This window comes from Passer domesticus, chromosome 1, assembly GCF_036417665.1.
Source record: "Passer domesticus isolate bPasDom1 chromosome 1, bPasDom1.hap1, whole genome shotgun sequence".
Taxonomy (NCBI): Eukaryota; Metazoa; Chordata; class Aves; order Passeriformes; family Passeridae; genus Passer; species Passer domesticus.
Genome location: NC_087474.1, coordinates 11,093,862 through 11,118,299, shown reverse-complemented (window position 1 = coordinate 11,118,299; position 24,438 = coordinate 11,093,862). Strand labels below are relative to the sequence as shown.

Here is a 24,438-nt window from a genome sequence, read left to right as displayed (position 1 = left end):
CACCTGAGGTAACCTGCAGGGTCATCTATTCTTGTATAGACTTTGGTTTTACTTTTCTTTCACAATAGATGAAGTCAGTCTGAGCCCAACTTCTAGGCCAGCTAAAAAGATGTAACTTTAATTACTTGGTGGCAGCATTCTTTACTGTGTCAGCTTTATGTTTGTTGAACCCAAAATAGCTCTGTACCAGACTTTCAAAAGTTTGATCCCAGGAGATTTACTCTAAGGTCGGGATATTCACTCTTCTCTCCCCCTCCATCCTCCTTGGAATCTAGGTCAACCCAAAGTGACAGAAATGCAGGCAACTGGAATTGCTACTCATTTTGCAAACTTGGGCTGGAGTGTGTAATGAAGGATGATTGTGCTACCTGGAGTGAGCAAGGGAATTTATCTCAGTGATATGTTATTCTCCTTGGTGCACAGCTCAGATTCCTTTGACTCACTTCAAATTCTAAGTGCTTCCCACTGCTCTGTGCACTATCACTGGGCTGCCTTCACCTTTTCAAGCATGTTTTCTTAATGCAATAGTCTTGTAAAAAAATTATCCCCATGAAATGGAGAAGCAGGAAGGTAAAATAACAAGTGAAAATCCAAAGGCAAGCCTAAATCTTCATTCAAACTCACCATGAAAGTGACCTTTGCTCTGATCTAGAAGTCCGTGTCGCTTATCTACAAATGGTTTTTCTCTGAAGGATGAGGGTGCTGTTTAACTGTATAAAGGTTTTCACTTAACAGTACTACTTTTATGCTAGAGCTCATAGCAAACTTTAATCCTTCTGCAAAGCTTTAAATCCTTTCCCTCCCATGTAAATTTCTTCACAATTTAAGCTTCCTTCCACAGGCAGAATTCATTTTTCTCTGTTTATGAATCAGAAATAGTATTTCAGAGACCTTGAGATGTCAGTTACTCCATTTTCTCCACCAGCTCAAGCTCAGCTCCTGATAGTGTCTTCAGGCTTTTAAAAAACATTAAAAATGAAGATACTGTAACTTTCTTAAGAAATATATTTATAAAACTATCCTTAAAATGATGAAGTAGGTTTTTTATGTTCTTCCAAATCACTGCTCTTGCAGACTTCTGTGAGGTGGTCCCTCCTCAGCCATGCTCCTCGTCTGCATATGGGACCTGCAAGAAAGAGACCAGCTGTCCTGTTCATCTCCACGGACAAGCCTCTCTGAAGCTTCATTGAGCAGTCAGTTATGTGTCAAAGCTGCTAGTGTGTTTAATTCTGTCAGTTTGGGCAGAAGCATCAGGCTAAGGCACTTGTTACTTGCTGGTGATGAATGGGAGTATCACACCAGGTACAGTGAATCTGGGCTTTCTCCCACCTGCTAATGCTTTGTGCCCAACTTCAGCTGAGCAGCTGCTTACATTTTCATCCTTGGACGGTGAATGAAATAATTCTGTGTCAACAAAATTATTAATTTGGTATATTTATGAGCAGAGGCTTTAGATTTGGGGCAAAGCCTTTTTATGTGTGTCCACAAATAAACCCACTTTGTTACCGTAATACAAATAACTGTTAGTTATCATCATAATCAAAGGAAGTAAGATTCTTATTTTCTCTGAAATAATTTATATTTCTGAGTTCCAGGCACGGAGCAGTTTCCAATAAATAATTTAGGCTATTTGTGCATTCTCCAAGTTTTGATCTCCTCTTCACTGATTCCTCTTCAACATCTTTGTGAAAGTTGTCACGTTTTCTTATATTAGACAGAGAATGAGTCAGACAATTGATCATATGAACATTAAGAGAAGGGGAAGGAAAGAATGGAAGATCTCCCTCATTATTTTAATTTCTCACTAAAAAACCCTTCTCAATTCTGTTTATATATATAAGACAAGTGTTACATTTGGGTGTATTAATACTGATTATAGTCTGAACTGTTTAAGAAATCTCGACCCAAAGTAGAACTTTGTCTGTCATTAATTTGAGTTACTGCCACTTGTGTCAGCACTATTTAAAATGAATCAATGAAGGTTTCTGAAGAAAAAGCCTTGTCATCTACTCCCAAATGGACTAAATTAATTAAACTGTTGGAGCCAAATCCATGACATGTTTTATATATTGTTACTTTTTATGGATTTGCTGCTGACATTGATTGGATTGAGAGGATGAGCTTTTCTAATAGGACAAAAAGGAGATTTGCTAAGGGTTTTTTCTGTTTGATTTTGAATGTATTTTTACAAATTGATAAACACTAGGGTTGTCCTAGCTAAGCACGTGAAGATTTTCACACCTCCAGAAGAAAGGTAGGAGATTTAAAAAAAAATTCTTTATTTTTATTTAATATAACCATTCCCAAAACCAAAATGTGTGTAGAAAGCTCCTTCAATAAGTGTGTTAATGTGCTGAGACATCATACATCTTTTTGACTGGCAATGTGCTCACAGACACAACTTTTCCTCCTGCAAGGGACTGTAGCAAAGGTGTATGGGAGAGGAGGAACCATCGATTCTGTAAGTATCACAGTTAATAGAGAGGAAAAATATCCATTAGCTTAAGCTAACCTGCATTGTAAAGCTTTAGGAAGAGATGCACAAAGGCTAAGGTTAGTCAGTGAAGTTAATCTCCCTAGGCTTCTTTCCATAATAAGTAGAGATAAGGGTAGACTGGACTATTGCCTGGATGAGTTCAAGCCAGTCTCAGTCCCTGAACCCCCAGCTGCAGAACAATTTCTTACCTTGGCAGTGTGGGAGGAGGTGCCAGTGATGCCTTGTGAAGGCTGACCTAGACAGAGTTAAAGAGTAAAGTAGGTATCAAAAGGCCTCAGTGGATACACCTTGGATGGTACAAGAGCCCAACCAGGGCTACACCCAAGATGAACCAAAATGGTCACAAAATGGATGACCAGTCACACTTTTATCAGTTTTGGTCCATTAGCACTTTGGAGTTAATTGTCCAATTATAGCTTTAGCTTATGAAATCTCATCCTTCTTGTTTTCCTCTCTTCAGTCCACCGTTGTTTATGCTCTTGGGCCTGAAATTTATATAATTTGTCCTTGGTCCTTAGCTAGAGAAGGAATTGTTTTGTCTACCTACTCTGTGAAGAGAGCTTACTATCCCCTAATATGAAGCTCAAAACTACACACCAAAGCAGTACAGAATCTGAAAAACATAAAAGCTAAAACCTGCGGCATCACCAGAGGCACTAACTGTGCTGAGAACACACCCATGGATTCCCCTGGAGGGCTAAATTATCCTGCAGCTGATGCAGGTTTGGGCACCGGCCAGGCTGCCATGCATTGTCTTATGTGAAGAGAAACAATCATCTTTGGTGACATTGCAGCTGCACAGCAGCAAAATATAAAACAAAGGTCTGCCAGACTCAGGGGGCTCTCATTGCCCTTGGTAGGGAGGTTCATGGTGGCCCCCTTGCAGCTCCTGAGCCTCCTCAGGTGCCGGCCAAGCTGGGGGCCCAGGTACGTCCCCGTCAGCCACTTTCCTTCACTCTGGTGTGGGTTGTGGAGTTCAAGTGGCAAGAGGGACCACAGGCTGGCTGATTGAGCTGCAAGTATTTCCATTTTTCTTGCAAAACCATTAACTGTTTCTAAGTTACAGGCAGTGGCAACCGTTTGGCAGGCATCCAAAAGCACAGGCCTAAATCTCATGTCCGCACAGATCATATGGAGTAGGATCTTGGCCTGTGACTCAGACACTTAGGCAACGCAAAGAAATAAAAATAAAAATAAATAGGGATTAATAATTGACTATATGAGAGACTTTGGATTGTATTCCAATTTACAGTAAAGATTAGGCCTAATAAAAGTGCCCTGGATTGCACCAAGATGATGTAGTTTAACCAAAAGGAGGCTTCTAGCCTTTTGTACAATTGTCCCAATGTACTTCCTGAAAATGCTTTTTTTTCCCTGTGACTTTTTTTGGGAAAAAAAAAAAGTATTTGCAGCCATGGAATGTCTTGCTAAAGATAACTGGAAAGAAGAAAAGAAGAAAAATGAAAAAGAATGTAAACGTCCACTTTAATTATTTCCATATCTCTCAGCTAGATAGGTTTGCACAGTTAATTGCAAAAATGATTAAGACAAATGCTATTAGTTGCCATTTAAATCCTTTTTAGAATAGGAGAAATGTTGATAACAGGAACAAGCTTATCCCAGACCAATGCATTTTACCAATAATAGATTTACTGACTAGAAGGTAAATGAAGGAGACAAAAAATTGAAGAGCTGTTAGAGAGTGGAGTCAGAGAAGTTCTCCCAACACTTAGAAGAAATGGGAGAGAAAAACATGGGTTGAGGTTTCCTGGTTTTTGACCTCTTTTTTCAGAGAACAAGTTGTATCTGGGGGAAATGTTTAACTATTTTCTAATACAGTGTTCATTTTCAGAAGAAAGTGTGTTAACAAAGCTGTGCCATCAGCGCAGGCATCCAGGTAAAGAGTAAAAGGGAAGATACCAGTTCTCAGTTTGGAAAGGACAGAGGAACTATTTTCCCTGGTTCAGATTCTCCTGTTGCCATAGCATGAAACAGTGTCCCTGTTAGTTTCCTTTTGTGGCTCAGGGTACAGTGACCCTCAGCCCAGGTGGTTTTACCAACACAAAATGTCAAGCTGATCCGAGATAAATTATCATTGCTGGCATTGAAGCTGTGATATCATAGCAGGAAGGGAAAGTCATTGCTTTTCTGAAAAGCTCTGGGTGGATGCTTGTATGGAATGTAGTTCAGGGTCCTTTAGCTGGAATCTTATCTAGAAGGGGAAGACTCCAAAACTTTTCTTCAGGATCTGGCTTGAGTGACCAAAGGCCAGAGTACCAGCTAAGGTGTCTCCCTGAAGTTATTTCAGCATCTATTTCTTTGACTATTTTCTCTTTTTCTACTATGAATGGGTTGGTATCTATCCAGAGAATGTTTTTAAGTGGTTTTTTTCTGACTTGCCAGATGTAATTTGGTCATGTTGATTTTCTCCCTAAGGCCAATTGTAAATTGAATTACAGCAAGAAAAAAGACATTTGTAATGTTGTCAATACAGTAGGAACATGCTTAGGTTTTCAATTTTGGTGGGGTTTTTCCTGGTTGTTTTCACAGGTTGAAAATTTTTGTTGATATTCACTGTTGTAAAAACTGACTTAAATGGACCCATGAGCTGCAGAGGTTTTATGCTGACTTTCCAACACAGGTCCAAGTTATTCAAAACACTAAAGGAATCAGAGATTGATCTAAAGCTTCAAACATTTATTGGTTGTTTGTATGGCTGCTATGGAATGATAAGATTTTATTTTCCCTTCTTTTAGGCATCATGGAGTCTGACTAAGCTTGGGGGTTTTTTTAAATTAATGTTTATGGCTTTTGGCATTTTCTAAGTAGATCAATAACATCATGCAGCTTTTAACGTTATTTCTGGGAAAGCTGCTGACACTTTCAGGACATTCCAAGGGAGGAGTTTGTGCATGACCAGGTTGTTTGTCCATTCAGGGTGAATTCAGAGGGATGAAAAACAAGACAAACTTGACATTTTTTGAGACTATTGAGCTGTGTGTCTCATAGAGAAAATAAGGTTGACATTTTAAAGCATGCAATGAATGGTATGTAAGTAATGCTGTGCCACTGATTTGCTGTGCAATCAGCCAAAGTGGTCTGTTTGATTTTACAAAATACTGTTTCTAGAGACATGGGCAAGGCATGATAAAATGTTCTCACAAGGTTTTCATGTACCAATTAAAAGCATTAGGGAAGTTTTTGTAGGGCTGTTAACTCTCTTTCTTCCTTGGTCCTAGACTGTCAGTTTAGGAAGATTATGAACAAGTGTGAGAAAAGCTTCTTTATATATTTCTGCCTGAGCATCTAATGACCTTCCCTGGGAAGGAGGGGGAATGGGAGCTGAAGTCCCTGAAACAGCCAGCAGTGTAAGAGTCAGAGCCTTGTTCTCAACTGAATGCATCTCTTCTTTTTTTCTGTAAGAATACTCGTACCCAGTAAGAAATACTAAAAACATCCAGTAGTGACTAATCTAGGTTAATGCCCTCAAACACAAATGAAAGGCTCTTATGGCAAATTTTGGCTTTACTGTGTCAGAGAAGAGTTAACGAAATAGAGAATTCTACTGTTTTCCATCTCATGTAAATTGTCTTCATGACAGTTTGTCATAGATATTCCCACTACACTTACTTTTGCTAGGCAGTTGTAATGTTTTTAATTCTGCTATTTTTAAATTTTTCTCCATTTTGTCCTGGCATGGTGTTTAGCCTGAGTGGAAGAAAGAGAAAGAAGTAGAAACTGTACCATCTGTGTTACTTAGAGTACCCTTCTGTCCCCTTTGTTTAACCTCTGGAAAATAGTGCATTTTTCCTGGGAAATCCACTGGCGCTGGCATTTCCAGACTTGGAACTGTGTGTCCTTGAGAAAACTCTTCCAGAAGAAAAATTCATTACACATGCTATGAGAACTGCTCTGAGAAGCAGTCCAGCCACAGCCCTCAACCCTTCCTAGTGCAGCCTGAATGCTCAGCTTTGAGTAACCCCCCATTCACTCCAGACCATGCAACTGTAGGATCATAAATCTTCACCTTCACTCTGAGAGTCACTAACATATCTGAGAACTCAAATATTTGTTAAAATACTTCTAGATGTGATTTTTTTTTTATGATTAGAGGTGAGGTGTTAGGGGGCATTACCAGCTTCTTCCCTCCAACCAGAGCCTTGTTTGTGAGTAAGAAGCGTGAATGGGTTTGGATTCCAAACTCTCGCCCGCGTGCGTGGGGAATCTTAATTAAGGAGTCTGCCGCCAGCCCCTATACATTTAATTTTCCTAAACATAATCCAGAAAAATCTAGTAGGTTTATAAAGATTACCATGCCATTAAATCATAATAGTAGAACAGAGTTTTTACTGAACCAGAAAACAAGCAAATGAATAGAGGCAGAGAGATGACAGCCTGCTGTGAAACCAATGGATACAAATTGGTTTCCTCTAGTCACAGTTGCCTTTAACTGCTTTAGATTCTCTGCAGTTTTTCATTAAGAATCTCCATGTGCCCTTTTAAAGAAGAAAGTGCATGACTCCTTTACTTTCGGAAATGCAGGTACAATGAACATAATATCAGTTTGAGATTGGTAAATTGGTAGATTTTTATTTAATGTCTTTTGGGCACTAGTTTCTCTATAGGGCTAGGTGGGTTTCCAACAACATAGGAATAAGTTACACAGGGCAGTTATTTTTGTGGTATTTATACAACTTGTGATTAGGGCTAGTGTAATGGCATTTAAAATACATTATAAGCTTTGGTTTATTTTGGGTTTGTCCCCATTTTTTGTTTAATCATATAAAAACATTCCCAAGAAATACCTGCTTCAATAAAATGAAATAATTCCTGAAAGTGTTATTGTCCGAATCAATATTTTTCTCTTGGGTTGTCAAAACACTCAGAGTATACAGCTTGAAATATTCCTGTGTTTAGGCATATGAACTTGCATGGGTATAAAATTTCCTTGGTTCATTGTTTTTTTCTTTTGTCTTTTCATTGAGCAAAAATAATTTTCTGATAAACACCAAGAACTTGCTTTTTCATTAGGAATGAAATACCACATTTGAAAACATATCTAATAAATATCATCACTGATACTCAGTGATGCCTACAATCTGGATTTGGTCCAATTATTTTTCACTGCTATTCAAGGAAGTGGTAATGGGAAGAGTTTTCAGCACAGAACCACAAAATGCAGTAATTCTGTTTTGCTGGAAATAGCTGTTACTCAGAGACTTCCCCAAAAGTCTGAGGTTAATTTTTGGTTAAAGAGCCTCAGACTTAGTAGCTTACCTAAATAAACTAATCCTGATATTCCTGAAATTGGACAGTAATACTCAGAAGTGAATCTTTCATCCTTAGCAGGATTTATGGTATGGAAATTGCTGAACACTTCATAGTGTGCTAGTTTGTGACCTGGGGTTCAGAAGTACAAAGGAATTACAGAGATATATGATAATACAGGACAATAGTTTAATTTCTGAGGTTGTCTGAGAAGCTATAAAGTTAATATCTCATTTCTTCTTCCACCACCTACTAACCCACAAGATCAAAGTGGGTCATGTAGTCCTGGAAATAAGGAATTGCCTAATAGCTATGGACTTCATTCTCTGAATTATCTCTACAGGAGAATAAGACTTGAAGAGATAACGACATATGTGACAGATCAGACACAGTTCTAGCTCCCAGTTTGGGCAATTAGGCAAGACCTGAGCTAAGCACAGAACTCTCATCACTTTCAGCTACAGGGGTGACCTACTTTCTGTGTATTGATTCAACTCCTGAAATTCAATATTCTGTATGAACAGTATTCATGCAGAATTCAAAATGTTTTGGCCCAGGACTCCAGCTGATGTACATCAAACCTGGTAGATCTGCTAGAGGAAGCAGCTCTTTGAATCTAACCATGTATCTTCATCTCAGCACCTGGTATTGTAAAAGTGTGTTTAACTTAATAAGTAAGCCTTTGTGTCAAGTTTCACTCACTTGTATGGATTTCAAGGTGTTTTGGAGCCCAGCCATATCAGTCATCCCAATAAAGACAGGAAACTCAATTCAGGAGGCATTTTAGAGCATGGTGCCTAAGCACTCTGAGAGCTTATCCAAAAGCACAATAAGTTGATCCCTGTTTGGGTGTATGTTTGCCTGGACTTATCACTACTGTAATTTAAACCAACATCGTCATCTATTTTCTGCAGCTGCTCTAGCTTGACAGAAACCCAGGACTGTCACTGAGATTTTACAGTAGAGCTGCTCCAGAGATCTTAATGCTTCCCTGTATTAAGATCCTTGTTATCTCTGTTAACTTTTATTTACCCCACATGTCATAATGCCCTGCGCCAGGCTAACAGTGCGAAGGACATTCGGAGCCCACAATGCTCTTTTGTAGTCTTGCCTGGTAGGAACGTCAGGGCAAATCTTCAAAAGCAATGTTCAAAAGAGAGGCTGCTAAAGAAGCCTGAGAAATGCAAATCCTATTTAAATAAGGAAATGATGTTCTTCAGTGATCTCAATAAGACCAGCTTGAGCAAGCCAGGAATGCAAACGAAATTAAAAGACGTACAGTCTGGCTTGACTGGCAATAATGCTGTATGTGTCGTGGAGAAACTGTAAATGACAAAGAACCAGAATGCCTCAAAGTTTTGATGTGAAAGAGACCAGCAGGGTGTGATTTCATTGAAGATATCATTGGTTCTGGGCCACTGAGATTATTTAGGAAATGAACCATCCTGCCAGAAAGGTTTGTGAGTACAAGCAAAGCAAAGTCAGAAGGGAAAAAACAATCCCTGGCATTTAGGCTTATACAGCTACTGTATAAACTGAACTCATTATGCCATGATAGGGTTTTTTTGTTGAGGTTTTTTTAGTTTTTTTCCAAAATGTCTGTCTCTCTCATTCAGAATAGTCCTTTGAGGGCTGCTGCTGTATTTATCCAGGCTAGTGGGCCAGATGCATGAATTCCAAGTCCCTCATCAAGAGTGTATAAAACACTGAATGAGAATGGGAGGAACCAATCAAATAATGTGGGCAGAGCTGGAATTCATCCTAATTTGCTACATACCCTCGCCTAATTAATGAAGAAAGAATGGCAGAGGATCAATTGGTACAAGAGGATACCAGTGAAATGGATTAATATCTGTGAGGCAGTTTCTGCATTAATAATCCAAACAGCAACAATTACAATTCCTACTGTTTATTATCTTTCACTGCTTATCTATTATAGTTGTACCCATTTCTGAATCAAAGGCCTCATTGTGCTAGGCAGCATACCCGTATGGATCAAAGCAGCAGATCCTACCCAGACATCTTGATTTCCTGTAACACACACTAAACACAGCAACTGAGCAAAACAGACACCATTGGTTTTGATATACAAGGGCTAAAGGCTTCTTTCACTTGTAATAAAAATGTTGTTACACACCATTACATGGGTGTATAGTAATTGAAAAAGACAGCATATTAAACCATATTTCACATACCCAGTTGGTAACGATTTCTGATGATGTATTACACTCCTTAAAGTCATGCACTGGTCTAGTTTGGGGAAGGAAAAATTGTATCAGAGTAGCAATCTTGGTCATTATATTTTCATAATGTTTTGGTGGCACTGATCAAAATAAAGCTTGCACACTGTTTCAGTATCATTGTTGTACAAACACTTTAGCAGGAAAGGTGTTTCTTTTGCCTAATTGAGAAAAATGCAGCAGAAACTTAATGAGATGCATTAGAATTTCAAAGTCTCCATCTGTATAGATCTTAAATAATAAGTGGAATATCTCATTAATGACTATTTGAAATTCTAATAGAGTTCCAAAGTGAAAAAAAAAAAAAAGTAACTATGTCCTGGAAGCCTATCAATTTTCATCAACTGAAGTCCTGCTCCATGTTCATTGTCTTGATGGTATATTCAAAACCGAAAGCAGAAATATTCTGCACACTAATTTTTAAATATTTGATGACAAATATGCTGGTTTTTAACATTCCATAGTGCACTTATGCCCATTATGGAGGCATTCTGATTATTATAAGTATCTTTAAAAAGATGTGTATCAATTCATTCTAACAATAAATCTGAGATTTACTAAGATCTTCACAAGATCAATTGTGCAGCTTTCTAAGAGGAACGAGTTTTAAAGAGTTGATATCTCATACAGTGCCTGCAAAGATTAGAAAAGCTTACCAGTGTACATCAAAGATTTATCCACCTTAAGCTCCTACAAGAGAAGTTATTTTTTTCACACTTGCACATGCTGTGCATGCATAAGTGAGTAATGTTAAGCTGAGATGAAGGGGAGGTGAGGTATATCTGATGCCAGCAAAGACAATATACAGATGAGTAAAAGCTATTTTGTAGCTTCTAGCTGCCATTTTCACAGTTAACAAATGTAGGTGGAAACATTTCTGGCTTAATGCAGGAATATTTATTTGTCTTTTTTATCTGTCTGCTCTCCTTGTTCACCTTAATGTAAAAATGATTGCAGGATTAGGTGACATCCTCTTTTAGATGAAAATAAGAAAATCTATAAATTAGTTTTACTTGTCACTTATTTAATTGTGAAGTGATTTACATTAAATTCATGTTAACAAAAATATTTAAAACGTTATTGAACTCAGGGAATTTAGTATTAAATAGATTCATGGAAAGCCGCTAACCTTGAGTAAATGGGGGACTTTCTCACTTTGGGAAAGAAATGCTGCTTCTAAAGAGAAATACATTGTTGACAGCAGAGTTCATAGAATATCTTGAGGCCAATGAGACCATCAGGATCTTTGAATCCAGCTCCTGATCCAGCACAGGACAACACAAGATCCCACCATGTCCCTCAGAGTGCTGTCCAGACACTCCCTGAACCCTGGCAGGCTTGCTGCCAGGCCACCAGTTGGTCCCTGCTGTGTTTCAGTAGGTCTCTCTTCATGCTGAAGATTTTCACAAACCTCTTATAAGTGAAAGGATTCCAGATGAATCCAGTGAGACAGAGCTGCATCCCAAAGAAGGCTCTCTGACTAGGTAGTTCCAGAGCTGATTTTATCACCTGGGGAGTGTTTTTTTCATTAAGGAACCTGAGCTACCCACTCCTACTGCGGTCATTTTTTTGTGCTTATCCCTCAGACAAAGGATTTCAAGGTCAGGCATTTTTCACAATAAAGTTCAATATGATGTACTGGCAGTGCCATTCTTATTGTGCTGTGAGACAATAGAAATTACCCTTCCAGGTGTCTCCATCAGAAAAAAATCAAGCATAACTGAGCACTTGACTCTTTTTCCCTCAGTTTCTCTGAATCAATTCTTTATTTAACACCTTTGAAAAACAAGCCAATATCTATGTTATAAATAATGCATCCAAAATATTTTCAGAATTCACTGTTCATTGCATTTAAACTCTGGGTTACATTTTGATCATACAGCTTTTCTGTACCCAGAAAACCTAGAAATACACTAAAGCCCACTTCTGCATGTGTTCTGCATGTTAGTCATGTTAATAGTAGGCAACAGCTACTGCTACAGTCTGTTTGCAGATTTTAGCATTGTTGGGAGGCATTAAGTTAATGGCAGTCATGGTGAAATGTTGGCCTCTGATTTGCCACAGGACCTGACAAAGCAGGTTTTAAATAAAGGCAGCATCAGAAACCAGGGTGAGAGTGGAGGAGAAAGGACTGCATTTTAGAAATTAAGTATTCATTTCTGGAAAAAGCATAGCTGTAGAAACAGTGTTTCCAATATTATAACAACTTAATTAGAAAGAAAGTAATCCTTAATATATTTTTTTCAAAAGCTGATGGCAAATTGGAACCAATACTGTTGTGAAAAAAACACATATCACTAATATGTGTGGAAAGAAAAATGTTGCTCAATTCAAGCTTTAAGATGATTTACTACAACTAAGCTAATGAAAGTCTATGTAAGCAGAAGTTTCATCTTCCATTCTTTCATCCTCAGATCTCAAAACTCACCAATATTCTATAGAAACAAGGATTCAAATAATTATTTTATTCTTTTCATTGTTAACCACTTTGTGTCAGCACTAGGATTAATTATTAGCAATAACTTGGGGAGTAATAGGGTTTTGTACATCCTACTGATTTCTTAGGACAGCAGGGAATGTATCCGTTTTGGCAGAGTTTGCTTTCCATCTTCTAGAGATGGTAAGGTATTGAGCTACCTAATTAGAGGTCAGACATTGTGTTTAGAAAAACACCTGACTTTTACATGGCAGAACTCAAGTCATGGCTCTCAGTGTTTCTCCCAAGGCTGTGGGAGAAGGCAGTCTTTGAAGATAACACACTTTTGTAAAAAAAATTAAAATCTGCACATATAATAAATTTATTTTCATGTTTTAATACAATTTTTTTATACAAATACTAATACTCAGAATTTTTCAGGCTGCCCAATGTCTAACAATCAACTGAATAAGTACCTGATTTAATTTCAGTCAATGAATGGTTTAAAAGGTGTTGTCACTGGTGTTTGGATGAGTAGGTGTTAAATGCTGGAAGTATATTGTAGATGACAACACAGGTGAGTTGAAAAGTAGCAGTTATTATCTGATACTTTCTTAAGTAAATAAGATGATACTTACTTTTGCTTAAAAGTTATTAATTTACCTACCCATCCCTGAAAAACTGAACACTAAAGTATTTATAGAGTAGAAACCATAATGAAGAAATTCAAAGACAGAAGAAATAGACTGATTATTTTAATGCTTCTTGGCAATGTAAGAACATGACTAGAGAGTAAGACATAGCAACCCACCAAAATTTTTTTAATCTGAATTTTAAAAGTACCAACTATATTGTGAATTTTTCAAAGACACTATACCAGTTAAACCTTAAAAAAATATTTTCTTCTGTCATAGAAAATATCACAGAATGAAAAAGAGGCTAAAGCTGCACTCAAACACCTTACATTGTCTTTGTTATGCAGTGTCCAAGACCATCCAGACTCAAGATCACGGCAATTAATGACACTTGCTTATTCCTGTGATTTCCTGCTGATAATTGTGGCACTCTCAAAAATAAACAATACCATTCAGCAGGATTTTAATTGAACTGGCTGCAGTACAGAGCTGGAAGATATTCTCCAGGGAAGCAGTATGCATAGCTCTAAGTGAGGAAAGGGCAGAAGCTCTTGCACCAAGACTCTACACAGCCACAATAAAAACCTTCTTTATAACAATGCAACTGACTTTTCATAGAGACACCCACCATCCCACTACCTTTTTAGCAGCCTGTGTTTTTTTCACTTAGCAAGCCTTGTCTTCCCTTCATTCCTCATCCTTCATGCCTCTCACTTGGCTTTCATTTTTCAGACTCACAGCAGTTTTTGCAGATGTGCCCTTCACATATCAGACTGTATTCATTTTGGGAAGTAACATTCCAGCATTCTCCTGAGTTCAACTGCAGAAACGCAGGAATTCATTAAAAAACAAAAAGAAAGACCTAAGTGTGAAAAGAAAGTGATTTTTCATCCTGCCTTCTGTTTCTTTTCCTGTTTCTCAAAATTTTAACTATCAACAGGATTGTATAATTATTTATCATAAAATAGCTCAAAGGAAGAACAATATGTACTGTTTTAATAATGTTTCATTTAGTGTGACTTTTTGAAAGGGGTTTTTTCTACACAGAACATAAAAACCAGATCTTATTCAAATCAAGGACCAAAAAAACTACAACCTACCACATTAAAAATTCACTTTCTAGCTATCACGAACTCAAATGGTTTAGTCTTGATATCTTGGCACCTTTCTGCTCATTTATATTCCTCACTCCCCTACTCAAAAGTGTTTGTAATTGCTAGTATCTTTTTTCTTATCAGGGTAGAAGGTTCATTTGTAAAATCCTCACACATTGGGAGGAGTGAGAAGAATACCAGAGCGTGAGCCTGCATGTCTGCATGGGAATCAGAGGAGTACAGTGAAGTTTTGACTGCGTGGCTTTTGCAGAGTACATTTGAAACAGTTCAGCAGGAAAATGCTAATTAGCATGATGACCCATAAATAACATCAAGCCCAGGATTTCCGTGTTAAAAAAAGCTGCTGTGAAACACAGAGAGCATTTGGCACCCTGAGTGGTCTGGACTACCCTGTGCAGTGATCTAAAGCACAGTGAGAATCAGGTGGAAGGCTTTATGTGCTGCTGGCATGTTGTTGTCATAACCATAGATCTCAATTTTGCTCTGTTCAGGGAAGATGTACAAGGTGCATAATTACTCATTCTTTATTCTGTGCACACAGAAGTGTTTGAAGTTTCTGCCCTCAGCTGTCTGTGCCCAGCTAACCACTCCTGTCCTACAGTACATGTGATGGAACATAATTTTTGAATATGTATCACTTAAATCCAAGCAAAGACACATAGCTGAGCTTAGACCTTCATGTATCTATAGACCTTCATCTTATCTTCATCTAAATAAGAGATGAACAAGTGTGAGAGTCTGCATGCAGACTATTTGTTCTATTTAAAATAATGCAGATGCCTTCGTGGGCATTCTTTCTCTCTTTCTGTCAAAACTACCTTTTTCTTATTCAGTTTAAAGGTAGCTGTAATCAAGGGATACTTGGGCAGAGGAGAATATGAGCTTGCTGCATAACATCCAGCACTGATTTTTCTAAATATGTTGAATCTCAAATAAACCTGCGTAACTGCAAACATAGACAAGTCCCAAAATTGATGCTAAAACCAAGAAAGCTGAAATGTTGGAATGTTCTAGTATCCAGAATAAAATTAGTTATATCGTTTACACCTGTCAATTTAAGGAAACCAATTAAACTGCTATAATTTGAGCTTCAGTCAGAATGAGAGTTTCCACACATGGTTTTACAGTGAATTAATTAAAGGTCTGTCTGCATGGGAAATTTGACCAGAATAGCTCTCTCATAAGAATGTGTCTCTTTGTAGATACTCCCATTCCAGAAATTCCTGTTTGGTTTTGTTGTGGGGTATTTTAATTTATGTTGTTTAGTTTTATGCACCCTTGAATTATGAGTTTTGGGTTTCAAGTTGTTTTGAAATACCTTGCTTTAGAATAAAAGATTCCAAGTAGACAAAGCCCTTAATGCATCTAAAACCACACTGTCACTTAACTCAGGGTTAAAGCAAGGAGTGTTTTTAGCCTTCATATCTATTTTGCATATCCAGAGTTTGACCACAGAAAAATATTTCAATGGTTATTCAAAAATCCTTTCACAGTGAGGAAAGCATAATTTATCAGGCTGTGCTGGCTGATTTACTGTACATGTAATCTCTACTTATCATTTTGAATAACACTGATGGATTTAATTCCAGACCACATGAATGAGCCAGTATTTTTTCTCTTTCCAGTTCAGTTGTTCAATACCATCATGTGATAAGAGCTCTGAACTCATAAGGCAAACTGCAGGGCACAATAAGGTCTAGGAAAATCTAGCCAAGAACTTAGAGCCACTCCTTTGGGAAGAAAATTATTGTAGTAAATTCCATGAATAATTTTGGAAGCTTTTTAGATTCAATAGTTGCAAGGAATCTGTAGTAGAATGTGAGGATTTCGAACAGCTGTGGCTGGTTGCAAACCAACTGTGAAGGAATGTCAAATTAAAGATGATAGTCAGAAATGATAGTCTGATATCAAGAACCTCCTTCTCAAATGATAAATTCCTGTCATCAGGGAATAGTTTTTACCAGAGCTTAAGAGTGAGTCAGAGTGAAGTTTCACCAAGATCAGTGTTCTGTTTCTGGCAGTGGGTAGTAGGGGATGCCTAAAAAAGAGCATAGGAATGAGGCAAACATATGGTTTTCCCATAGTATGTCTTGGGAATATGTTAGTATTCCTCTAACATCCAGCAGTTTGCTGCTCAGAGGCTTCCTGGACCAGAAATTATTTTGCAGTATTAAATTACCTTTTCAGGATTTTTATTACATAGATGTGTCTATCTGATCCCATGTCAACCTTTGGTCACCATCTCTGCTTTTAACCTGCCACCTGCCTCTTCGCGTGATACCCCCGCTTCTTGTGCTAGAAATGACAGATTCCACATGCCCATCCTAATCCCTCAAGGCTACAGTACACAGGCATTCAAAATCAATACATTGGTTGAGATCAGTCTAATTTAGGGTAAAATTCAAAATAATATCATTGCTATCAATTTTTTTCTTCCTAACCTTATGAGGCAGAGCTACCAAAAAAAAAATAATTCAAAAACAAAAAGCCAAACAACTTAGCTATATAAATGACATATTCATTTAAATTTTCTGGCACAAACTTTCCCTACTGAGCTAAAGGTTTACTTTTGTGCCTGAAGTGCAGGCACTTTGGCTTGGCTGACTCTGTAAGTGCTTGTTTAGCAGAGCCTATATCATCTTTTCTTAGGTCAGGAAAGTAGCAAGACCTCTCTCTTCTCCCTGCCCCCAGCAACACAATATATAAAGACAAATTGCTACATTTTAGAAAAAGGAAAAAAAAAAGGCTCAGTCTAGGGATGGTAGAAAGGTCTAGCAAGGAACTATTCTGGGATGCAGGTCTCTTCATGGTCCAGCTGCTCTCTGGGCACCACACTGCCTAATGGAAAGTAGTAAATCCTCTTATAGCTGCTGTCTGGACTGTGTTGTCCTGTTCTTTTAGTGTCTAAGTGAGACACAGACTGTGAACTTTTCCATTTTGTCTGAGGTGGCAGGAACAAAATCAGCTAGCAACTTTCTTTGAGCTGTTTCATCAAGTAAAGGAGCAAGTTTAGGAGGGACTGTGTATGTACATAGGGTCTCAGATTGCTCACTGCTCTGAACATGCCATTTCAGCCACTAGGGTTGCTTTTTTTGTTGTTTTCAAATTTGTTTCCAGCTAAATCAGCGATCTCATCTGCCTCACCCTGCAACCAAACCATCAGTACTGATGACACAAAACAGGGAGAAAAAATTACAGAGGGAAAAAAGAGACAGGGGAAGGCCCCCGATGGATTCCATCCTGCCTGGGGCACAGATATCCTATAGTAGTTTTATTGTGTTTTGAAACCACATCTAAAAACTTCTTAGACACCCCATTAACACTTGTGTGAATCTCTCTGCAGCTAGGCATACATTTTAGCAAACATGTGGACTTGGGTAAAAGACTTCAAAAGCCACTACACCCCAATAAATATCACGGCAGTTCTAATTGGCATTCAGTGCTCATTTTCTTTTCCCTACCTCAGATTTTTTTACTTCAGCTTCCAAAAGTGAAATATGATCACACCTTTTTCTGCTGGACTAAGAACCAACTACAGCTATAAATCCTTTAATTTGTAGTTATATCAATAATCAACTTAACAGCTCTTGGATGGAAGATTAGCAAACTCCTCAAACACCTCAGTCTGTCACTATACAATAAGATTTTCTGAACTAGTGGCATCTTTGTAGCTTCACTCTCAATCATAGTTTGACATGATTTTTTTCTTGCAGTGTGGACACAAGGCCCAGCCAGTGCCTTGCAATATTCCTGCAGGGGAATATGAACATCACATGCCTGTATAATATTCTGGTTTTATGCACACACAAAGCTGTTTTACCCTGTTGGCTGCAGCATCACACAGAGCTCATGTTAAGCTGTTTTGCTACCACATCTACTTTGAATATTTCAGCATTTCAGGTCCTGCCCTCCAGCTTGCATTCATGGCCTACCAACTTCTCTCGTAAAGGTGTGTCTTTTCTTGTGTTTCAAATTAAAAGAACTGCTCAAGGAATTGCTAAATTAGGTCACAGAAATTAATCATCCTCAGTATTTACTATACCACCCATACATGTCATCTGCAAATTTTAGTAGCAGTGACTGTTCCCAACACTACAGATAAGGATGCTGTATAGCATTTGGTCAGGAACAGATTGCATTGGGACTAGCTCCATAGTATCATGATTCATTATTATTTTCTTTTGAGATTTGTCAATTAAGTAAGATTTAATTAGAGAAAATTTTTAATTAGAGCTGGATGGCAAATGAATTTTCCATATTGCAAAATCTTCAGGATTTAATGTTTTTCCTTCATTTCCTGAAATAGACCAAGAGCCTGAAATTTCAAATTCATGACGGTAAAGAAAAAGAGAAAAAAAAAAAGAAAGAAAGAAGGAAGAAGAAAACTGTATGCATAAAAGACTTCTAGTTTCAAAGCTTGGATCATTTTCATACTTACATGTTTTTTATTGTAATAATATTTCCCCACCTTTTTTCAACAACAGCAATCAAAATTCCTGTTAAAAAAAAGGTCTTCCATTGAAAAAATGGTGAGATACATGAAGAAGCAGAGAGAACATCAAAATTTAAAAATAGCTAATAGAATGCTGCTCTCCTCCTTACAAAGGCTGTAGTTTTGGCAAATTGTCACTTGCCAAACTGAAAAAGTTTTATTCCATTTAACATAACTTCACTGTTTTTGTATAGTGATCATTTTATTTTCGCAATGTCATGCAGGACTACATCAAATACCAGGGAAATAGATGCTTACTGAACTGATCAGATACCTAATGTGTCATTTATAACCTGAAATTCAGGACAGAAATTCACCAGAATTCCGACTGTTTCTCCAAATCCTACGAGATGCCCTAAAATGTTTCCCTTGCCCAATTAGTGCCAATCAAGAGTTCACTCTTTTTTCATCTCTTTCTTTGAGTTTCAGCTGTTACCTTTACAACAGAATTTTGTTTATCATTTTCTAAATCAGTGTGTGGTGTTTGGGATTCCTGCTGGTAAGAATTTAGCTTTTCCCCATGAGAAGAAGAGACCTACCTGTGCCTTGAAAATGTGATTTACAGAGCTAGGGCCCTTACTTTCAGCTATTTGTGTACTGAGCAGCACTCCTAAATCTTGTTTTGAGTTACAGCCCAGGTATTGTACCAACCCTTACCTTTGACAACCGTACTTTTAGTGCCATAAACCCCCAATATGTAGTTTTTCTGACAAGGACAACTTACCACACACAACCCTGCCCCAGTTTAATTTACATTGCTTGTGCTACTACTCTGTAAATCTTTGTGTATCCCTTATCAGTTTTCCTGTGATTATGCCCAAGATTAGTTCTGGGATTAGAATCCTAACGTTACTTACTCACCTTTTTTAAAACTAGTTTAACACTTCTGTGTAGACAAGGTCTAGAACAAATCATATCAGTGTAAGCTGGTTGTAGCTAGATTTAAATATTAATTCCAAAATCATTCACAGCTTTGCATAAATCAAAACATTTCTCATCCTTTCCTTGAATTTCCCTCAGAAATGAAATACACTCTCCATGCATGAGAAAACTAATTCTTGCATGCAAATTCTCCCAAGGAGAAAGTTGATTATTTCAAACAGATCCAAAAAGCAGGAGAGAATGGCTCTGGCCCAAATGTGCAGAAAATAGAGTGTGCTGCTATGTGCTGAGGACATCCTGGACACATTTCAAATGCAATTTAACCCATAGGTTTGAGATATTGTGGGCAGCACAAGAGAACTTTCAAAGCCTTGTTTTGAAACTGTTAAAATTCAATGACAACATTCGCTGCTTTAGAGTCAATGGCACTATAACAGGAATTAATTAGTTTAGTAAAACTGAAAGAAATTCCACACTCTCTGAATACTATCTGGTTACTCTGCTATCCCAGGACACCAGAGTGAGTATAGCCATGAATGCATTTACCCTTACAATATGCTTATGAGGTAGGGAGATATCAATACCCTCATTCTACAGATGATTAAATTAAGAGTGGGGAGACCTATTTCATATCCCTTAACAGACTTCCTGAATAGTAATCTATAATATGTCTACTGTAAATACTATGTATCTAATTCCTTTATGCCTTCATACATGTTTATGGCTTTTAATCAACTCCAAATATTTTATCAGGACAGGCTCAGGAAGGAAATATTCATCATCACGAAATTGGGATTCCCTCAATTGCAGCCAGGCAAGTGGAACTGCAATATGTTGAGCTATATCAGAGCTCAGAAGTGAGTTGAAGTTTATGTATATTGAAACTTTCCAGGAATTATTTATTCACCACCTTAAAGGGTGAAAACAAGGAAAACCCTGTTCCTACAAAAAAAAAAAAAAAAAAAAAAAAAAAAAAAAAAATCTGGGCCAAAAGTAAATTTTTAGTTTTTGAAACAGGTGTATGAATTCTAGTACTCTTAATCTTCCCCAGATAAACTGGGACTTCTGGTTACACTTAAAGCGCTAAACCTCTGAAGATGCCCCCAGAAACATAATATGTACAGGCTGGGGAAGAAACCTTAAACATAGATAAAGTTTAAATGCAGAACATGGAGATTGTCATAAACAGATATATACAGAATTAACAGGTGGTTTGTGTCTCTTTATAGATGAGAGGCTTTTTCATACACAACAACCAATCTCGGTGCAGAGTTTGTCCATGAATATAGCTCAAATGAAAAGTGTTCCAATAAATCTAAGAAAAAAAGGACAAAGAAACAAAGAGATGAGATGTCTGATCCAACAAGTCATTCCAGGTGCAAGGCTGGCAGAAAAACACCTTGTCACCTTCCTCCATATCTGCTGCACATGACTTTTTAGCGTGTGTTGATTGACAGAAGGGCCATGGCTGCGTACCAGCGCCTCATGAAGGCAGAGTCTCAGCCATAAGTGGGGCAGAATACAAATGAGGTGCTGTCTGGTGCACTTTGTCTGGCCCTAGATACCTGCTGTTGTGGAATGCTGCTGTCACTTCATTGAATATCTGACTGCCCACAGATTAATAGAAAATGTGGCAGAGAGCAAGGAGTTCCCATCAACAGAAATATTGAATACAAGGGATCTGACCTGAAAAATCTACCTGAAGGGCTACTCAGAAAAACCTTACAGACAGTTAGCAGATGGTGTTGTCCTCTTGGATATGTTTTTTTTTTTCCCAGTGCTGTTTGTGTTAGCTACACTTGCAAACCTTTTCTTCCACTTTACATGATCGTCTATTGAAATCATAACACTGAATTTGTGACACCACAATTATTTCCATGGCAACTGGCTACTGTCAAACAGAGGCACTGTGAGGATGGCAGCACAGGACTGATATGATCAGCAATTTTAGTCTGTCCATGAATTCAAAGCTGCTGGAGAGGGCACATGGTGGAAGGAAGGTCAACACAAAAAGCCCTGCACTAATCAGACATGCTTGTAATGAAAGTAGGAATAATGATCTTCAATCATCTGCAGTTAATGAACACTTAATTTGTTACATCCTTAAAATAATAATACATTAAAAGAAACACCACTTTGAAACAACAGTAGCAAACAATAAGGCAAGTTTTGGGTTCCAGCCCATCAAAATGAAGTCAAAGGGGAAATCACCCTTTTGTCCTTGTGTTACATACTGATCAACATAAATTCAGCTGGAGACAGGTTTAAGCAAAAACAATTGACTTTCTGTCCATTCCAGAATTAATTCTGATCATTTAGCAAGAAAGGATCATGGTAGGATTTAATAAAATACATTTCAATGTCACATAAAAAAATATTGACAGTCCACAGTTTTGATGATGGTATGTTGGGAGTTTTTTTTACTTTTTTGTTTTCTTTTCTCTTTAATGATGCTCTCCATTATAACCATTTGATATATAAATAAATAAAGCATAAACAGGGATGTTTTTTATCCACTTAAATCATGAAAGTACAAAATGAGAGAAGTGTGATTTGATTATAAATGTAATGAATTATCAAAAACTATCAAATAATATAGGAGCAAGAATGATATCTTGTTTCTTCTAGATGTGTCATTCACATTCCAGCTCCACCTTCAGTTACCCCCTGCACCCATCCTTAGATTGGTGATTTAAACTATTAAAAGACAAAATATGTGAGCTATGGTTTATCTGTTAGCACCCTTCAAATGTTCTGTAAACCAAGCAGGGATCCTTGTAGAGGTTGTTAGTATTTGTTCTTGTTTTTTTTTTTCTTTTAAACTGCTAGAAAACAGCCTACTAATTATACCTTGAGTACTATACTTGGTTTGTTAGCAGCAAACACTTTTATCTGGAACTTAACTGTGTTTCTGCATGGCCTTCATGCTGTGTGACAAACAAAGCAAAAAAGACACAGACACCACCTTGATAATCAAGATCCTCAGCAGCTGTAAGTGCGTGTCAGAGCTGAAGTTTTGCTGTTTTACACCAGAGGAGGATGGAGCCTTTTGACCTTTACATTTTTATTAGCAGATCTCTGTCATCCCAGTGTAATCTAAAGGCTCTTATTCTATCCCTTTGTCTTCCAGGAAACGTCTGAAATAAGCGTCATGCTCTCTGGAGACAGAGGGAAGACTTTTCATCATCCAAAGCCCTGTCAGGTAAGTGATTATCTGCGAGTGTGTGCTTACGCTGACTTGCCTCCATCACTCACAGCAAACATGAGGACAAATGCTGATCACAATTCGCTGCGCTTTCCTGCTCCCAACTGTGGGGAACTCTGAATTTAGCTGATATTTCCAGATTAGCTGTACTCCAGTGCACATAGCTAAGCCTCGCTAGTACGAGGTGATACTTGGAATGTTTGGAATCCTACTGATTAATTCCAGCTAGAATCTTAACGACAATTCAGATTTTCAATTTCTCCATCTTTTGTATCAGATAAAAGAATAAGTAATTCTCTAGGCAGGACTGTGTAACCTGGATGCCTTTTCACTATGATTTTAGGCTTAACTTATTTTTTTTTTTGACTTCTCACTAATGAATTTACAAAATATGCTTACTAGATGTAAAAAGTAAACAGCATGGGAACTCTAATTCTTGTTTCCTATGAACATCTCCACACTAAAATGATGTACAAAGTACCATTTGTTATTTTAAAAGCATGGCTTTTCATAAAGCTCCTGTCATAAATAGGACATTTAATATTGGATTCATTGTTAAACCAGACGGCATGTAGAGCTGGCAGCATTTTGCAGCAAGGCACACAGCCTGTTTTATCAATGAGTTCACAAACAATCAATAAAATCTTGGGAAGAAAAGCACTCCTTCTTGCCCAAATGGCAAGAGAGATTTATCACAGGAGTTTTATCTGTTAATATGACAATACTTCTTTCATCTCAAGCAGCTACTAAAACAAAAACCCGTTCAAAAAGTCACGTTGTCAGGTGACGGCAGTGGAAGTTGAAAGGGTTGTTTGGAAGGTTTTATTTTGACTACACTACACTGAGAGATAGAGGTTATACTATAAACAACTCATTCTGAGAAATATCTCAGTCTGTCCAACTTATGGTACCACAAGGTTCCGAAAAAAATATGATAGATTCTTAGTAGATATAACAAGAACTATTTTCAGCAATATTTTCTTCTCAGGTGCATCCTTTGTACAACTGGTTTCTTACAGATCCTCGTTTTTAAAAGGACCATCGTTTATTTCTGTATCCATTATTCTGGCTATTAATTGAAGCAGTTTCAGATCCAGTGGCACTTCTACTAAAAACATCAGAATCTGACACATCATTCCCCTTTTAAATCTTCAGCCCCAGCTATATTTCATACCTGATTCTACTCACATTAAAAATAAGCAAAATGCCTCAGGAAAAACCCAAGTGGTCTTGTCTTTAAAATCTGGAAACCACCCAGCTCTGTGACTCATTTTGATAGGGTGACACCAGAGATAAATCAGATAGATCAGTGTGTGGGTTCAAGCTGACCACCACTACCTGGTTCACTGGGAAACCTGGATCCATCTGCCCAGCCTGACGACTGATGTGCTGAGCTGGAGAGCCTTCACACCACTCTGTCCTCGTTGTTGTGGTCTCAAAAATCAAGCTACAGATGAAGACAAGCAAGGTGCAGCTGAAAGGAGCAGTAGAAATGATGACTGCAATCCCTCCTTGGCGTGATGGGCGAGTCTTAAGGTCAGAGTCACCAGCCACTGCATGTTTAGCATATGATTGGAAAAGATATGCAGTGGGATTTTGTGAGGGACATCCAGTCTTGCAGGATGTCTTTTTTTCAAAATAGACCAAAGATCCAAAGGCTGATGGAGGTTTGGCTCAAAATGCGTACA

At 37.8% G+C, this 24,438-nt stretch overlaps 1 long non-coding RNA gene across 2 annotated transcripts; it reads right to left on the bottom strand.

Moving 5' to 3' along the window:
- Positions 1–990: 990 nt before the first annotated feature.
- On the bottom strand, positions 991–4,586 carry LOC135282628 (uncharacterized). Of its 2 annotated transcripts, none has more exons than XR_010348742.1 (3): positions 4,418–4,586; positions 2,686–2,732; positions 991–1,126 (listed from the first exon to the last, which is right to left on the bottom strand). It is a non-coding gene; the product is annotated as an uncharacterized LOC135282628 (long non-coding RNA). The 2 variants fall into 2 exon arrangements; XR_010348722.1 differs by lacking the exon at positions 4,418–4,586 and adding an exon at positions 3,175–3,423.
- Between the last annotated feature and the right edge of the window lie 19,852 nt (positions 4,587–24,438).